The sequence below is a fragment of the Neoarius graeffei genome, chromosome 12, assembly GCF_027579695.1.
Source record: "Neoarius graeffei isolate fNeoGra1 chromosome 12, fNeoGra1.pri, whole genome shotgun sequence".
NCBI lineage: Eukaryota > Metazoa > Chordata > Actinopteri > Siluriformes > Ariidae > Neoarius > Neoarius graeffei.
Window position 1 is genome coordinate 13,140,604 of NC_083580.1, and position 19,021 is coordinate 13,159,624.

At 40.6% G+C, this 19,021-nt stretch overlaps 1 protein-coding gene across 1 annotated transcript in view; it reads left to right on the top strand.

Annotated features, from left to right (window-relative positions):
• si:ch211-196i2.1 (collagen alpha-1(I) chain) overlaps positions 1-19,021 on the top strand; it is a 235,161-nt gene that overhangs the window by 95,117 nt on the left and 121,023 nt on the right. The window lies entirely within an intron of this gene.

The following is a 19,021-nucleotide window of genomic DNA, read 5'->3' on the forward strand; positions in this document are numbered from 1 at the left end:
CATGCCTGATACGTGAATCCCATAACCTATCGTAATTGATAGAACAAAATCAACAATTCAAAAACTCTTTAATTGTATAAATTTCAAATGGTTTGCAATTCATTGGGATCCACTGTTTTTATCGTTTCAACCGCGCATCAGACCCTCGTCCAATTGAAAATGTCATTCATGCACTTTTCTCCCCCATGAGAATTTTGAAAAGTTGGCAAGTATGCTCTCATTTATTCCATCTCAGTTAGTGTATTTTTTTTTTAAACTTTGTAAGCTCCATTAAAAGTAGACGGCCTTTCAATTTCATAAAATCGGTGAAATTTAGTACCCTCTGAAATTTGGTCATTATGATATGTTTATTTCTGTAATATCTTTTTAAAATAAAAAGCTGTTCTATGGCCAGAAAGTTATGTAATTTGAAGGGATTCCCAAGCAAATAATGTGCATGAAATCGCTCGCTTTGTGCAGTCAAGCAGACAGAGGAAGTCCGTGTGCGCATGCGCAGGTTTACCTTGATCGTGCACTGGCAGTTACATCATCTCGTCACTAAACGAACAGCTGATCACACCGAGGTGCTCGCTGACCACCGATATTTATTAGTTTGGTCCTGCGTTTCCTTTCCTTCGCAACATAACGTCTTTTCTTCTCGCTTTCCGTTACTGTAGTCGTCTTCCACGTTTCATTCGCACACTCGTGTCCTCTATTTCCCTCTGCTGTTTTAAATTTGTATCCCATAATGCCTTGCGTGAACGGGGAAAGCCCACCATGTCATGCATGACGTAGTATCTTGTATTATGTCACGGTGAAGCAAGAAAAAATAGCGGAGAATTTCGGGACGCATGGCCCTAAATTCATTAATTGTTCTATTATTAAAAAACGAATAAAATTGGAAGTCTGTGATTCAAATACAATAGCTTTCGATCCACTCAACAAAAATAATTGGGTGTCGGGGAAAATTCTTTTTATGACTTACACTTGAAAAATCTGAAAGGCAGTACAGCTTTAAACTATAAAAAAAAAAAACTCTATGAAACTACTGAACACTGTGGCAACTGCTAGCTTCTAGTTAGCATTCCCACAATACTTAATCAGAAGTTGCATTACCCTTTCTTCACCCCTCATTCTCCTTGCTGGGTTGAGTTCTCCTGCGACTCTTTTCTGCTTAGGGTATTCCACAGCCCCTCACCATCCAATCAACTAACATGCCTGAGGCTTCATACTGCTAGAATGGTTAAGTGGTTTTCCCTTTTCATACAATGCTAAGTTAGCACAATTTAGCTAACACGCAGCTCTGGAGCTGGGGTTGCATTTCCATGCACACAACTGACCCCTTGTTCACTTTAATTTTCGTCAGGTTTCCGACGTATCACATTTTGTTTCTATACAGCATACAGTTGGACTAAAGAGCCATGCTGCAACACAGCTCCTCATGCAGCCAAGATCTGAATCCTTTGGCAGGGCCGCGTTAACCCTTGCCAAGGCCCTGGGCAGACACTCCCCCGAGGCCCCACCCCTGCCTGTTGTCAACTGCGCTCAGCAAATTCACCCCCTCAGACGTGCCTGTCTAACTAGACACAGAAACTTAAATAATGACAGTGGCACAATTAGAAATACTGTTGAACGATAAAACTTTATATCCATCAACACCTATTTAATCACGAAAAAGCAATGGTGAAATAGGCAATTGCATGGTGAAAAAATCTATCAGACATCACGATTAACAAGTCTGGTTAACTAAAGTTTAGCCTCAAGAAGCCTTTGAATGAGTGAGTCAGTGAACAACATGTTAAGAACATAACCTAGGCCTATAACAGTTTCTTTAGTATTCAGAACAAGAACATTCATTTGGTATATAACCGTTTGTTTTCATTTTGGAATCCAGGCGACTTTTAACTTGTGAAAACAAAGAGCGATAACAGGGCTGCCAACTTTTCGAAATTCCTTGGAGTGAGATTTTTTGGGGGGGGTTGACGGCAAAATTTTTCCGCACACCATGCAGTAAGTGGGAATTTTGTATTCAGTTTGATATTCACTTGTCCCCCTGCATTCTGGTGTTTTGTTTGTGGGTCGTCCAGCTGGAGATGGACGGGGGGGGGGGGGGGGGGGGGGTGTTGAGATTTTGGATTTAGTAGATGTTCCTGCATTCTGGTGGATTTTTGGAGTGGCCTGCTGTGCCATACCTACATTCTTACACACCCTGACTTGCCAGGCCTTCAGCTTGTGGCCAACAAAAGCACCAAGTTTTGGCTTAAAAGCCCCCACACTAGAAAACTACAGATGACTGCCAATGTTCCTGTAGCCCTATAGACCTGTGTTTCAGGTTTAAAGGCAAGTTCATGTTTGAAAATATTTCATCAGCTAAGCCTAAACACCTTCTGAATTGAAACTAAATGTTAAGTTTTTAATAACTGTTGCAAAAAATAAGATTGTTCCTCACTGACTATTCATTATGCATTTAAAGGCTTTCCCCACCACTGAGTTCAGCAGAAGATTGGCATGGGGGAAAGTATCAACAGCAAAAGAACAAATAAAATGCTTAAACAGTAAGCAAAATGTGCATGTGCTACAAGAAACATTAAAATGATCAAGTTTGAACAGTATTGAAACACAAAAAGCTGAACCTTGGCCATAGGTGGGACTGTGCACACAAAGTGGGCTTAAAAATTTTGGTCATACTTAAATAAGCTATATTAATATATTTCTTATTAATTTATTTCTTATCTATGTTTCTTATTAGTAATAGAGCATTCACCAGGGCCTGTTATCTGACAAATATTCTCTACCTGTCTTGCCCTCTTTGAAACCCTGTCTCCTCAGTATATTGTTCTCTGTCTTTTTTTTTAATTATTCACAAGTTCAAGTTCTTTGATATTACAGGTGACCATGCTTTATTTACTTTAACTGAGCAATTACATACATCATAAATAATTAAAAATAAATACCCTGTAAATAAACAATAGGTATGGTGGCTAATGGCTCTTCTTGCATTTGTAATATTATCTCTTACTTGCTTTATTTTACAACATTTCCAGTATGGCTTCAAATAAAGTCATAAAGTATGATAACATACAGTAAACAAACTAAAAATGCACCTTAATAACCGTGTGCTAAGGAGGTGCTCTCCCGTGCTGCTTGTTGGGGAAGATAGAGGCTGTGGCACGGCAGTAGGCCTATAATGATTTAGCAGGCCTAGTACACAGCTCTCGATATGGCATTAAATATTCTCACAACACTTATAGGCTAAAACGATTCAGAAACTTTATATAAGTTCATAATTACGCCAGTAACACCACACATTGGCATGCATATGTACAAACCTGTCTGAGACACCCGTCTTCAACTCGGATACCTTCTTCTCTCTCCTCTTCCTCTAAATTGACGGTAGGCAATTATCCAACTACCGGTGAGTGCAGCATCATTAGATGCGCCACCTACCATAGGGGAGTGTGTACAGAAGGGAACACCTCTCTGCCTATTTAGCTGTGCGTAAGGCGTAATTGATCGATCACAAGTGGTTGGCACGACGCAATGGGTAGCCTAGATCAGATAGATAAACTAGATTTTTTTCTAGCGTGAGAAATTGGAGGTATGGCGTGTGAGCATGTGAAGACAATCAAATGCGTGTGTCTCACGCTCATTGCGTGAGAGTTGGCAGCCCAGCGATAACAAAGAGAGAAAAATATCTTGCTTCTCAGAAATAAATCTCAAAATGTTAGGCTATGTGAAACATTTCATCCTTTCACACATGTAATGTCCCAAACAGCAGTGGCACACAGCTTTGCGCATTCAGTTTGACAGCCATGGGTCAACTTACAAGGGCACTTTCCTACTTTTCTGGAAAGCGAAGTCATTAATTAAATCATTGAACTCAAGCTGGCGTAGCGTGTGAAGACATGGTGGACAGTGATCATATTGACAATGACGGGTGACTTATGCGACGGGACAAGGTGGGCTTCCTTACGGGTGGCGAAATGCATCAAAAATGTTATCAATATGATCAAAACTTCTGAAAATATCGTTTCATATTTTCCGATCTCGCTACCTCCGAGGCCCCCTAGTGGCCGAGGCCCTGGGCAGCTGCCCATGAAGCCCATTAGGATAACACGTCCTTGTCCTTTGGAAGCCAAAGACGGGCAGCCACTATGTGCCCACTGCCTCTGCATTGATCATCTAAAGCAGAGGTTTTCAATCTTATCCACAACAGGCTGGTGCGGCTGCAAGTTTTCATTGCAATGAATCAGAAATCATACCTGATTCCACCGGTTTAATCAGTTCATCCTTGCCTTCAGTCAGTTATCAGGTGTGGCTCCTGCTTGCACTCTCAGAAAAAAAAATATATATATATGTTATTTACCAGCTGGGAAGTCCATATCATGAAATACCGTGACCGAGGTCTTGAAAGTACTGAGCGAGGCCCTCTGGGCCAAGGTCGGTATTCAAGGCCAAGGTCACGGTATTTCACCATATGGATCGACCTTAAGCTGGTAAATAATAATTATTTTTTTCTTTACCAAATTCTAACAGAAAACGAGAGCGCCCGAAAGGGAAAACCGAGCCGAGGTGAGCCACCATTTTGAATTCTCATTCACGGCTGTAATGCAAATTGCTTCCTCCTCGGTATACAAGTGCACTTCGATGGCAGGAAAAAAAACTACATTTTGCAGCCTATGTAGTCCCCTATTTAAACAAATAGGAGTCATTCAGGATTCAGCCATGTTTTTGCTCGGCATTAGCAACAGTTACAGGTTTTTAGCTTTCTCCTGAAATGTTTTCTTTTATTTCGTCTTCATCAGGGTAGTAAAACTCGCTTTCGCTGTGAAGACTGTCGTTATCGCTATCCATGATGTAAAATTAATGGTATTCTCCTGAGAAGTGTGAAAATAAATGTTGACAAAAATTGCTACTATGTTTGTTGTTGTGAACGAGCGAGTCGCCAGCGGTCCGTATCCGGGGTCCATAACTGGGGTCTGTATCGTAGGATACAGACCTGCTTGCCAGCCAGTCAGAGCGCAGAATTTGATGGAAACCAGACCGTGAAAAAAATAAAGTGCATTATTGTACCTTTAAAGGTATAACGGCTCATCACTGGGGCAGTACCCTCTAAGGTACTTATTTGTATCCTTTATATACTGCTTTGGAACATATATGTACCTTTTTGGCCCTAAAAAGGTACACATAGTTACCTTGAGGTCTATTCATGAGCTGTAGGGGGTACATTAGTGTAGATTGTACCTTGAGGGACAGAAATGGACTCCTACTGTACCTCTGTTTCTAACAATATGGTTAGAATAAAAGCCTGCACCACCAGTTTGCCCCAGAAAAAGGCCACTAACCTAGCCTGAAAATCAGCCAATAGATTTAGGGGTGGATTTATACCACAGTGGTGATGCAGCGTTTTTATTTTATTTTTATAAAGAGTAGCCGTCCTCAATAAGGCATGTTAAGAAAAAGTCATTTCCATTTGTTGAAACAAACAGTACCACCTTTATTATCCCCCAGATATTTAAAACTTCCTTTAATCCAAATTAATTTGTCTGGAAGTCTCGGTTCTCCACCTAAGAACTAAAGATTCTTCTGGGCATTCACCATTTCCACTGTGTCATCTGCATATGCTGATGGTATTAAAGTTGAGCACTGAAATTGGTGATTCCTTCCCTCAGGTTACACAACGGGAGTTCAGTAGCTAACAGTCATATAATAGCTGTTCAACAGCACGCTTGACAGAGATTATCCCTGTCTAATTCCCCTCTAAACCTCTGTTCCCCTATAAACCACTGTTATCTTTAAATACACTCTCACTTTGCAAAATCTTAACCATGACTATAAATTGAATTTAACTTGAATCCAAAGCATTCTAAAGTGTTCCACAACTATCCACGATAAACTTGGTCAAATGCCATCCTGAAATAATCACCCAGTGTTTAAAGGATATGGGACATGGATTTTTTTCTGGGCATAATTATGTATAAAGGACATAAGAAATGCCATCTAAATCACTGCAGGGCTTCAAAAATGTGAAAATCACCACATTATTCAAGTTTTTTTATACATCAGCGTAAAACAAGGATTCGTTAATGAGCTAGGTGGTCACGTGACCCGTGACGTCACAAAAACTTTCCAAGGAGCCAGCGCTTGGGTATCTAATGTAAACAGGTTACCGAAATGGACACCATCGACAGTGACATTCCCGATGTTTCACAGAGATGTGAAGTTAGACCCTATCAATTCGAACCGATAGCTGGAAATTCACATGAACATAGATCTTGTCTTTACTCTGACGGGTCAGATGATTCTGAGAGTGAGAGTTCATTCAGCCCTCATGAAACTGAAAGTGGTCGGCTCGATAACACTTCCTGGTAAGTTAAAAACAATTCTGCTCAAAGGCTAATGATCTGTTGAAAGAAGTATTATTTTTGTATCATACATTGAAAGTTCATCATAGATCTAGCTAAAGTCCGTTGCAAGCTAGTTTTTTTTTTTTGCTGATATTTTTCGAGATTGATTGAGATACACTGCTTCCAGAGTCCGAGATGAAAACATTCAAAATGGCAAAACGAGTCAGAATTATGATAATCAATAATTGATACACCCAAAATTATAATACTAATCCTTACCTCGGCTTTCAGTTGCTTAGCGCAGAGGTCTTCAACAGGGGGGTCGCGAAATCGCACCGGATCACTCATATCAACAAAAATATTCCTGCCCTGTCCCCTGGCCTCCGTGCAGGGATGCAAACAGCGCGCCTTTCGGCGGATGCCGCCTTTTTCAGGGCTGAATCACACAGATCCGATTAAAAAAAAAAAAATAGCGATATTAATTCATGAAACATGAAGTATAAGGATGAGAAAAAAACAGTTTAAATCGGGAAGCTGCGCACATTTGTGCAGCCTGGCGCAAATGTGCGCAGCTTCCCGATTTAAACTGTTTTTTTCTCATCCTTATACTTCCTGTTTCATGTTTCATGAATTAATATCGCTCAGTACCTGAGTATTAATGTTGAAAGAATCCTCAGTGAAATGGTCCAAACACAGTTTGTGGGAAACAGTAGGTGCAAAGTTTTTTCAACAGGTGTTCTGTAAAGTTATCCTACCTCTTGGATTTGTCCTACCAAGCCTACTGCGCATGCGCAGGTGAGCCCACACTTTCCTCAGCTTCAGGTCCTTTGGGAATGCAAAAAAACTTACTCCAGGGCATTTCCCATTGGAATTATTGCAACCATAAGCAGCACAATACACCATGATGTCCAATGTATGATGTCCAATGTACTTTAAAGACTATAAAAACAATTTTCTTGTCATCCACTTCTCCATTCATCTACCCACTTGTGCTGTGCCCGAAAGTTTTTGTGACGTATGATCACGTGACAGCAGCTCTTCCGGTTGTAAAAAATGCATATCGGAAGTCGAGCAGAAATGCCATATAATCATCACGAATATAACGATTTTGCTGAATTTAATAGATGATTTTGTATTTGTTGATGCAATTAATTCATATTTTTAATGGAAAGAAACTGATATAGCGTGCGTTTATGTTTCATGTCCCATATCCTTTAAGGCTAATATCCTGAGATGTCCAGAATTTAATCATTTCTCAAAGATTATCCTGCCAAGCACACAGTACATTAGGTCAAAATGAAAAATTTGCCCTTTTACCTTCGCTTGACCTGTGGCTACGGCTGGGTGATGTGGCTAAAAATGTTATCATGATAAAAAATTTCATATCAAATCGATATATCACTCCTGAGTGAAAATTGAAGATACCAGACAGTAAATTGTGGTTTAAAACTATTATTTATGATCAGCACATGACAAACACTTGCGTGTGGAACATTTTCCTCAACAAAAGCCTAGATCACAACCGGACGTACGATTTTTTGGCCGTACGATTTTTGGCATTTCCCAAATCGCTGCGTTTTTTTTGTTCGTGGAGAAAGACGCACGTTGGCCGTAAGTTTGTCTTGCAACCTGAAAAACACGTAAGCGCCCGTAGAGTTTGTTTGACATGACAAAAACCTCTGCGGCCAGTCTACGGCTCGAAAATCAGCACGTCACACGCGCGCCCTCCGTGCGTTTCACGCGCGCCCTCCGTGTGTTTCTTGCGTTTTTTGCACGTAGACCGGCCGTAGGAGTACGTACGGCCGGTTGTGACCGAGGCTAAAATAAATATCTTAATAGAAAACTTAAGTGGCAGCATGGTGGTGCAATGGTTAGCATCTCACAGCAGGAACGTTCTGGGTTCGAACCTTGTGACTGACTGGGGCCTTTCTCTGTGGAGCTTGCATGTTCTCCTTGGGCCTGTATGGGTTTTCTCCGGGTGTTCGTTTCCTCCCACAGTCTAAAGACAAGCAGATTAGTACTCTTTGTTAGCTCTGCAATAGATTGGCAACCTGCCCAGATTGTACCTTGCCTCATGGGTGCAGGTAATAGGTTTACTGATGGATGGAAAAATTAAGTGCTGCACGATGACACGGTACACATGTAAGATGGCTCAGGCTGTAAAGTTTAAAAGTGTTTTCAAGGATGATGTCAATAAATAAAGCATTAAATAGAGAAAGAAATCTTAATTCTGGTCAGCATGCCAAACCCTTTGTACACAGTTTGTTAGTGTTTTAGCTGACAATATAAAAAAAAAAAAATGGACACAAGAAAAATCTTCTGTACAAGTTTTAAACAAAGCCATTGCCCTACAAGTTACAGGCAAGAAAGACTGTCTACAGTCTCAGGTTTTAAAACTGGCCCATGACACGTCACAATGTTCCCTCCTGTGCTAAAAATCCTCTCAGAGGGGGAGCTGGTGGAAGGGATGAACAACTAGCACTTTTCTAGTTGGTTCAATCTTGGAAAGTTTCTCCCATGCATCTTTCACCAATCCAGGGGTTCCCTTTCATTGTCTGAATCTGGAGCCATGAGGTAGTTCTCCAGCTCCGCCTCCACTGACTGCATGTCAGTGTTGCTGGGGTATGGCTTCTTAAAAAAGCTGCCAGTGACTTCCTCTGCTTCTTCTTGGCAGGTAGAGCTGCTGCAGTTCCTCCCTCTGCCTTGACTACTTCTGTATGAAGCCTGTGAAGTTGATAGGCCTTGGTCTCCCTCCAGAATCTCAGACCCCATTCTCATTTTAATGGCCTCAAGCTTGTCTGCCTTTATATATTGGGTCTTGAAGCATGGATCATTACAGCCATTTAGCAGATGCTCTTATCCAGAGCGATGTACCCAGAGGGGTTAGGTGCCTTGCTCAAGGGCACTTCACCCATTCCTAATGGTCCAGGGAATCGGACCGGCAACTTTTTGGTCCCCAAGCTGCTTCTCTAACCATTAGGCCAAGGTTTCCCCAGATCAACCACAGATGCCATATCAAGCAGGTCATCTGTTATCTGGTCGTTATCATACTTCTCATTGAGTCTTTGTCCTTTGTGAACTGTGTGTCATCATTAGAGGGTTTCAGAACCTCTGTTCTAAAGAGGTGCAGCACAGGCTTAAGGTACTGCAGGATACTCACATGGGTCATTCCATGCCAAATCAACAAATATCTGACAAATTTATGCTCGACCATCTCATATTTCAATGAAATTTGGAGGGCTCAGAGATACTATTAAAAGAAGTTAATCCCCAAAATTTGAGCTTCCTATTTCCAACGGTTTCAGAGATACAGGCATTTGAATTTTTCGATTTTTTTTTGCATTTTGCTCAAAACATACATATTTCAAAGTGTAATATAATCTTTATTATGCAAGATAGAAACCTAAAATTTTGCACAGAGAGACTCAATGTCTTGTACTACAAGCTTCAACTTAGAATTTCAGTGGTCATTGCATATTAGATGGTGATTTTAACAAGGAAATTAAAAAGACAAATTTGCATTTTTTGCATTTTTAACTCATTCTGGAAGCTTGCCTGTGGCAGTAATACTTAAACTAAGAATGTTATTCAAATCTACACAGAAATATCTACCAATTTCAGTTTTACCAAGTCTCCACTATTCCTAGTTTGTCTGTAATAGGGTTTTGAAATTCGCCGATTTCTAAAACATGCCATTTTCAGTAGCATGGATTCCAATGTAGGATAGCAGTTAGGAACTTGTAAATTTTTTTTAGTAATCTCCTAGACCCATATTTTATATGTCCAAGTTTTTGTTTTGTGTCTCTCAAGTATTTCTGAGCTACAGGTGTTTAAAAAATCCATTTTTTCCAAATTCGAATTTTTGTTATTATTTCCATTTTATTGATGATTAAGGACTGATAAATACAACTAAATGATTTGTATAGATAAGGAAACATTTTACTTGTGTTCATGTCACAGAAATATGGTTTTAAAAATATTATCATTTTGAAATAAGCTAAATATATGAACATTTCAAATTTTTTCATATATATATATATATAAATAAAAACTAAAGAAGTCAGTCATTTTTCATATAAATCACTTAACTTACAATTTCTGTTGTATGTTAGTTTATGGCAGTCAGAATCTTTCTTTAGTCCAATTCCTATAGAACAGGGAGGAAGTTCAGCCATTTCTAGATGTCTAAGGGTCTCTGCATGCTCTTGCGACAAGGCTTTCGCAGATAGCTTTTCGCAGACAGTTGTAATTTATCGTTGAGCAGGGAGTAATAGGCGTGCGCGATGTTATTCACCGCCACAACGCAAGGGGGCGCGAAGTCGCGAAATCGCTAGGAGTAGTTGGTGGGTGTGGTTAGTGGAGTGTTTATCCTCCGGTTACTTATAATGACTAGAACTGGAGTCGTATAGATGTACGTACTTCCTCACTTCCTCGATCAACCGCTCTTCGTGCTGCTCCATCTTCGCTCGTGTTTTAAAAATGGCGGTAGTGAAAACAAACCAAACTGGGAAAGTAGGGAAGCGGAAGTGCGTGTACAGCAGATGTAGAGTGGACCAATCAGAGCCCTCTTGTCTGCGACGCTGTCTGCGAGGCTTCTGCGGTGGTCACAATTTTTGGGAGGTGCGCGCAGAGCGTCTGCGAAGGGGGGGGGCTACGCAGACGCCATCTGCGACGCCATCTGCAAGGACTGCGTTGTCAGCATAAATTGGCCTTAAGAATAAACTCATTTATACTGATCTCAAATTGAAAGCAACTACAATTAAATTCCCTAGTCAACTATTCAAAATATCCAATCCTTGCAAAGAAACACATTCAGTTAATAACATTGGTAAATTTTCTCAGTGCTCTGTATTACAATGTATTTAATATAATCCAAGCAATATAATGTTATCTGAACAAGTATGCAGTTTACAGACTCAAACTATAAGATATGAGCCACCTGTTCTGGTATCAAAGGTCACCTATTGTGCTGTGTTGATATTGATAAGGCTGGCTGTTGACTGGTACACAATAGCTGGTCATTGATTGCTAATGTTACACAGTCTTAGATTAAAATCAATTTACAAATAATTAATACTGAGCATTAATTGAAATTTTATTTAAAATTGATGAAGAAACATGTCTCCTAACCTACTTGAGCCTTATTGAAGCATTTATTAACCCTCAAATATCAGTTATATGAAAATATATAAAAAATTCGAATTTGGTGAAAATGGATTTTTTAAACCCCTGTAGTTTAAAAATACTTGAGAGACACAGAACAAAAATTTGGAAATATAAAATATGGGTCTTGGGGATTACTGAAAAAAATTTACGAGTTCCTAACTGCTATCCCACATTGGATTTCTTGCTACTGAAAATGGCATGTTTTAGAAATCGGCGAATTTCAAAACCCTATTACAGACAAACTAGGAATAGTGGAGACTTGGTAAAACTGAAATTGGTAGATATTTCTGTGTAGAGGGGCGGCACGGTGGTGTAGTGGTTAGCGCTGTCGCCTCACAGCAAGAAGGTCCTGGGTTTGAGCCCCGGGGCCGGCGAGGGCCTTTCTGTGTGGAGTTTGCATGTTCTCCCCATGTCCGCGTGGGTTTCCTCCGGGTGCTCCGGTTTCCCCCACAGTCCAAAGACATGCAGGTTAGGTTAACTGGTGACTCTAAATTGACCGTAGGTGTGAATGTGAGTGTGAATGGTTGTCTGTGTCTATGTGTCAGCCCTGTGATGACCTGGCGACTTGTCCAGGGTGTACCCCGCCTTTCGCCCGTAGTCAGCTGGGATAGGCTCCAGCTTGCCTGCGACCCTGTAGAAGGATAAAGCGGCTAGAGATGAGATTTCTGTGTAGATTTGAATAACATTCTTAGTTTAAGCATTACTGCCACAGGCAAGCTTCCAGAATGAGTTAAAAATGCAAATTTGTCTTTTTAATTTCCTTGTTAAAATCACCATCTAATATACAATGACCACTGAAATTCTAAGTTGAAGCGTGTAGTACAAGACATTGAGTCTCTCTGTGCAAAATTTTAGGTTTCTATCTTGCATAATAAAGATTATATTGCACTTTGAAATATGTATGTTTTGAGCAAAATGCAAAAAAATTGAAAAATTCAAATGCCTGTATCTCTGAAACCGTTGGAGATAGGAAGCTCAAATTTTGGGGATTAACTTCTTTTAATAGTATCTCTGAGCCCTCCAAATTTCATTGAAATCTGAGATGGTCGAGCATAACCTCTTGTTGATTTGGCATGGAATGACCCATATGATTCACCAGAAAGTGACTGTGAACTCCAGAAGGCCTTGATCATAGACCTCAGCACATCCATGTCCTGCCAGCTGGGCACCAAGTGCCTGGTATTCTTGTCAACATTGAGTACCTGAGAGATGGCCTTGTGCTGCTCCACCTCCTTTGCCCCGTATTCTGATGTGAGCCCCACCTGATAGGTGTCAACAGCTTGTGTGGGGATTAGTCAAGCTCTTCCTGAGTGGTTGCCAAGTCTTTGTTCTTTTTTTCAGGAGAAGGAGAAGGCAGCCACATTTTTTTTTCCACCCCATGCCTTGTTCCACCTTTCTGTCCTTCCCGACTCCCTCTGCAGAAGAAAGGGGAAGGAAATGGAGAAGTTAAGTAAAATATTTCTGAGTAAAGTGAAAATATCTTTCTTAATCTACAGTATGTTAAAAAACAATTCTGAACAGACAGACATATGAACATATCAATTCAAATAATCAAATATTTAAATATCTCAAAACACATAAAGCGAGTTCTGCTCTTACACTGACCAGAAAGGTTTGTAAAATTCAACTAGAAGGCTGTCAACACCAGAACCAAAGTCTGCTCCTTCTCCGTACATACTGTACATTGGAGAGGCTCATGTTGCTCTAAGGACAAGTTGCTGTCAATAATATCAGCCAATTGCCTTGTAAATCTCAAAAGAAACTTTACTCCACCTCTTGCACTGCATGCTCACTTTTCTCCAGCTCTGAGAAAAACTGATCGTCTGCAAGGAAGGAACACCAAAAAAAAAAAATCCTCCTTAGACAACAAAGAAAAAAACCAACAGACCTTTGCCTCATACTGCGCACAATCAGCTGTTCAGCTTTTAACGCTGCATCACTCACCAGCTTGAGGGTGAATCTCTACTGGTTCTGGAGTGGATTAGGAGAGACCATACCATCCCTTTGGGGGTGCCAACTGTCACAACATTGTATAAACTTTTTCAGTTCATTTCTTAACACCAAAGAAGAAAGAAGTAACAGCCTTTTCTATCAGACTTTTAAAGAATGAGGGGTCCATCATGGCGGCACGGTGGTGTAGTGGTTAGCGCTGTTGCCTCACAGCAAGAAGATCCTGGGTTCGAGCCCCGTGGCTGGCGAGGGCCTTTCTGTGTGGAGTTTGCATGTTCTCCCCGTGTCCGGGTGGGTTTCCTCCGGGTGCTCCGGTTTCCCCCACAGTCCAAAGACATGCAGGTTAGGTTAACTGGTGACTCTAAATTGACCGTAGGTGTGAATGTGAGTGTGAATGGTTGTCTGTGTATGTGTCACCCCTGTGATGACCTGGCGACTTGTCCAGGGTGTACCCCGCCTTTCGCCCATAGTCAGCTGGGATAGGCTCCAGCTTGCCTGCGACCCTGTAGAACAGGATAAAGCAGCTAGAGATAATGAGATGAATGAATGAGGGGTCCATCATCCCCTGAACAATTATACCCTAGGTGATTTGCCAATTCAGAACCTCAATATGGCATGGGTTTCCTGTGACCTGAGGGCTTCAAGTGCTTGAGTTTCATTATTTAAATCTCCAAATAAACCATTTTGTCTCATTTATTTGTGCTTTGTCCAAATCCTATCGCTGTTTCAATGGGGAGAAAATTGTTTCTGAAATGTAAAATGGCCACAAAAATATTTAATTCTCTCTCAAATTACCCTCATCTTAAAGCACAGTATTAAAATCCCGTGGTTTTACGTTACATTTGCTTAATTTGCACTGAATTCTACAATAATCTGAAAAACCAACAGGCTATATTGAGTGTTTGAATTTGAATGTATGGTATATTAAAACTCAAAAAAGGATCAAGCCTTGCCAGTGAGAGCATGTGTACTGGAGCTGACCTTTCTCAGGATATCGCACAAATTATATATCCCGGTTATCTCCGTCAGACCCTTTCAGGAAGCAGCATGAGGATTGGTATTTTAGTTAACGGTGTTTGAACGGCTTCTATAGAGCATAAAAAGTGAAGAAATGCATTGCATTCCAAAGCTTCTGGAAATGTACTGATCTATGTCTTTGCTGACCCTCATCTCACCCCTCTGTTCACTGGGGACAGAGGTTAAGCATTCGGAACTGATCATGCGCTTCAATCCCTGTCCTCATGCTCAAATTTACTAACACGCATTCATGAAGATCAGAGGGCAGCAAACTGGATGACACACCAGTCTACCCTTGTTCACACCTGGGCACAGACACTTGAAAATACCAAGTGGGAAACCCACATGGAGAACGTGAAAATGCATGACCATGGTAGCAATAGCAACATCTCAGAATTGAACCAACAGCACCCTGGTGTTGTGAAGTACCAACACTACTCACTGCATCACACTGCTATCCAAAAGACATTATTGCATACATACATACATAGCATATAGTGCTGCAGGTAGTATTGGTGCCAGGCATATTAGCATTTATTCTATCTACAGTCACTGCATATGAGCAATCATGCACTCTGATTGGCTACTCTACTACTAGGCTATCAGCTCATATACCGTGAGTAGAGAAAAACAAAATGGCGGAGCATGTTGCTGAACCAACCGAGGACAAAATATAAAAAAAAAAAGCAACAAAATATGGAATAAAGGTATTTGATGGTAAGAATGTATCTTTTGTTTTTAATTTTTCAAGAATTATTATTATAACATTTTTCACAAATTGCTACTGTCATTTCGCCGGTTTGTTTACCTTCGAAGTGGAAATTATTTTGTCGGACGTTTTGTATAAAGGTTTTATTTATCGAATTTGCAAAAAATAAAAATGCTCCGTTTTTCAAAATCCATTGAATGTGGATATAATTAAACAGTTATTCCACTCAGTCTCATCGTACATGGTTTATAGCCAACTCGGGGCTACGCGCCTCATCGGCTATCAGCTGATGTACTACTCAATTTAGTGGAATAACTGTTTCCATGTGGGAAAGAAGAGTCAAAGATATTAGTATCAGGATCTGTCTACATAAAACATGAGATGTATATGTGCTTTGGAAAAAACCCATACTATACATAGTTTTCACTGACGTCACGGCATTCCGGGGAACGCCCTCCAGTCGCCATCTTGTGGGTCAAACAAAACGGACCATCGCCATTACCGGCTACGTTATCTCGGACGAATTTATGAAGTTATATAGTCAGTTTTCTAAAATAAAGATCAATGTTGGCAAAATCAAGCAAACAGAAGTATATAGATATATTAGACGACATCTCACGACAACGGTATGCAGCCAAACTGTAGTCTGGCTAACGCGACTTCAAAGCTCTGCGAGCATTTGGTCTGGCCAAGATATTAAGCCCAACCGTTTCCCAAAGTGCGTGGCTGACCCGCCTCCCTGAAATGCCTCAGTTTGCTACTGGTCGAAGCCAGAAAAGGCTGTGACGAAGCTTAAACCAATCACATCACTCTTTCCTCTGACGTATGTGACGCGATGGGGCTAACTGGTAGATTAAACTCTTACCGAACCCGGTCGGGAGCAAGGCGAAAACGTCCTTCCTTTCAATAAATACCTCCAGGGCTGCTCTTTGCTCCGTTTTCAATGAGAACTTGCTCCATGTTCGTAATGTTTCTAGTGAATGAAGCGCTTCCGGCATAGATTCTGTAAACAATCTATGGCTTCCGGTTGCAGTTCTACTACGTCACTGCCTTGAACACGCCTCTACCCAGGGCCGTTGGAGATGCTCAAAGTTGATTGGCTCCCGATTTTTCGGGAGCTTGCTTGCCTGGCCAGACTAAGCTTGCAACAGGCCCTCGTGTTGCGTCACGCTTAGGATGGGCGGGCCCAGGCTAGCCAAACTGGCCTTGATTGGGGGAATTGACCCCTACGAAGTGGACAAAGATGCATTTTCAAGTGACTATGCAGGGCTGCCAAAGCCTGAAACTGCCAAAGCCTGCTCCAAAGCCTGAAACTGACTTCATCAAACTTTAAAGGCTGTCTGATATATATACAACTTTATATATTCTAGCATTAAATAGACTGTTGAATGTTATGCAACCGTAATAAGTTGATTAAACACAAATCAAATCATACAGAATAGACCTAAAGTGTTTTTCAAAAATGACCCTTGCGTGAGTGAAGTGACAAGTGTCAAATAGAAACGTGACAAACGAGCGATATTAAGTGTACATTACAATGTAAACGTACACTCAGCGGTTCCAGTTAGGCATTCTCCAGAGATTGTTTACACGATGTTTTGGTTTCCAAAAACAAACTTAAACACAGTTGATTGTTTATTTAAACAACTTACCACTTATAAAATGATCGGAGCAGACTTTGCTGTGTTTGGAAGGCTGATAATCCTTGCGGTTGATTCTCGCAAGCCATAGATTTCTCCTTTGTATGCCGAGTTTCTTTGTTTGCTCGCCTTCGTGCTCCCGTACAGTGGGAATTCCATAAAAGCTCCGCTTGACGTCATCATCTGACCTATTACGACAGCCGTGAATACAACAGGTGTGCACCATTGCTAGCTTTAAATAGCCTGCTTGGGTTCTTTTGAAGACTTTGTACTCGCGCGTTACAATGTGTGCTCAGTGACCCGTACGGTAAGCTTGACCCACAAGATGGCCGCCACTAGGGAATCCCCGACTCTGTGACGTCATGTGAAAACTATGTATAGCCACAGATATGGGGACGTAATTAAACCAATGTTGCTGTAAGACATTAATTGTAGTATCAGGACTCCTAAAGAAAGAAAGTGAAATCCTGTAATGATCACTGATGATCAGTAAGACCACTGCTTCAGTTTGTTCCCACTGCTCATCTTGCAGCAATCAATGTTCTTGGCCTCAAAGCTCAGAAACCTATAATTAACATTTCTGAAGGAGTGATTTACTACAGGTGCCTCAAAGTAGCTGTATAAATCACATACGGTCAATGGCAAGTGTCTGGAACATGCGTGTAGAGATTTGTCACTGGACTTTCTTGGCTCTCTCTTTCATTATCGATCTTTTTTTTCTCAACCTCTTTGTCTTCTTTTGGTTTTATGCATGTGTTAGAAAAATTTAAGGCACGTAAGGGATTACCAGTTACGTTTTTTTCACTTATCTAAAAAGGCTTTGGAAGATCTGAAAGCAATTATCTTTCTTGCAGTTGTAAATTGGAGTGATTTGGATCTCATTGACTGTTCTTTAACCCAAAATGGGGTCGAGTACAGTATTTACTCTGGAGAGACTTCCAGTTGAAGTACTGTTGTGGTTTCTGTGGTAATCCTTCCTGTTAGAGCCCAGGGCCTAGATGAGTTTCTAACCTTTGTTTTAATGTGCTGTAGGTTTCATGACTCTGTAACTCTGGAGTCTTTTGAGGTCTTCTAAATCACCTATTTAAATTTTCCTATTGTTGTCTACCTAATAAATCTCCTCGTAGTGTCTGAGATTTTCCTCACAGGACCCTGGAAGGTTTCTTTCAAACAGAACCATAAACGTTATAACAAAGGAGTACATTTATGAAAGAATTAGAATCTGCACTGCAAAAAATTGAAAACGGAATTTGAGGAGAAAATTACTTAAAGTGCCATTCCACTATTGGATGTATTCTTTGGCATAAAATACAATATATTTTATGACAACATGACTAGACAGAGAAATCTTTTAGCTTCAAAATGATATATCAAACATAATTTTTTGACAACGACAAGTATATTAATTTTGCGACCAAAGTCACCTACCCTTTTAATTTCCGCACGGTAGTGAAACGTGATGTCATCGGCAGGTTCCCCTTCTTGTGTACCACGTGTCGGTCTATTTTTAGACCAGGAAACCCCCAAAGTGAGAGAGTCATTTCTCCTCATATATGGGGGCCAAAAAAATTGCGAAAAATTTTGAGTTAATCTTTCAGTTAGCTAGATTTATTGGTATTAGCTAGATTTATTGGTATTATTTTTATTGCGTTCTATCCGCCATTGCTGATAATATGTGCCACGTCACACGTCACGTGGTACACAAGAAGGGGAACCTGCCGATGACATCACGCGTGGAAATTAAAAGGGTAGGTGACTTTGGTCGCAAAATTAATATACTTGTCGTTGTCAAAAAATTATGTTTGATATATCATTTTGAAGCTAAAAGATTTCTCTATCTTGTGATACCATTTATATATGTTGTCAAAATATATTGTATTTTATGCCAAAGAATACATCCAATGGTGGAATGGCACTTTAATCGTAGTGAAATTATCTTGCTGCATGGACAGATATTTTTACTTGATAAGACATCTTAGAATAATTTGGTTGCAATGTCGAACTAGGTTTAGTAATCTCAGAATTGGTGTCTTGTATTCTTCTAATACAGACCTGGGCATTTTACGGCCCGCGGGCCGCATCCGGCCCTTTGGTTCATTCTGACCGGCCCGCGTAAGGTTAATTAGAAATTACAAAATAAACGTATTTTCTAATTTTACCTCATGCATGGACTGAATGTGCATTGCTTTTATTTTGAAGTTGTGTTCAACAAA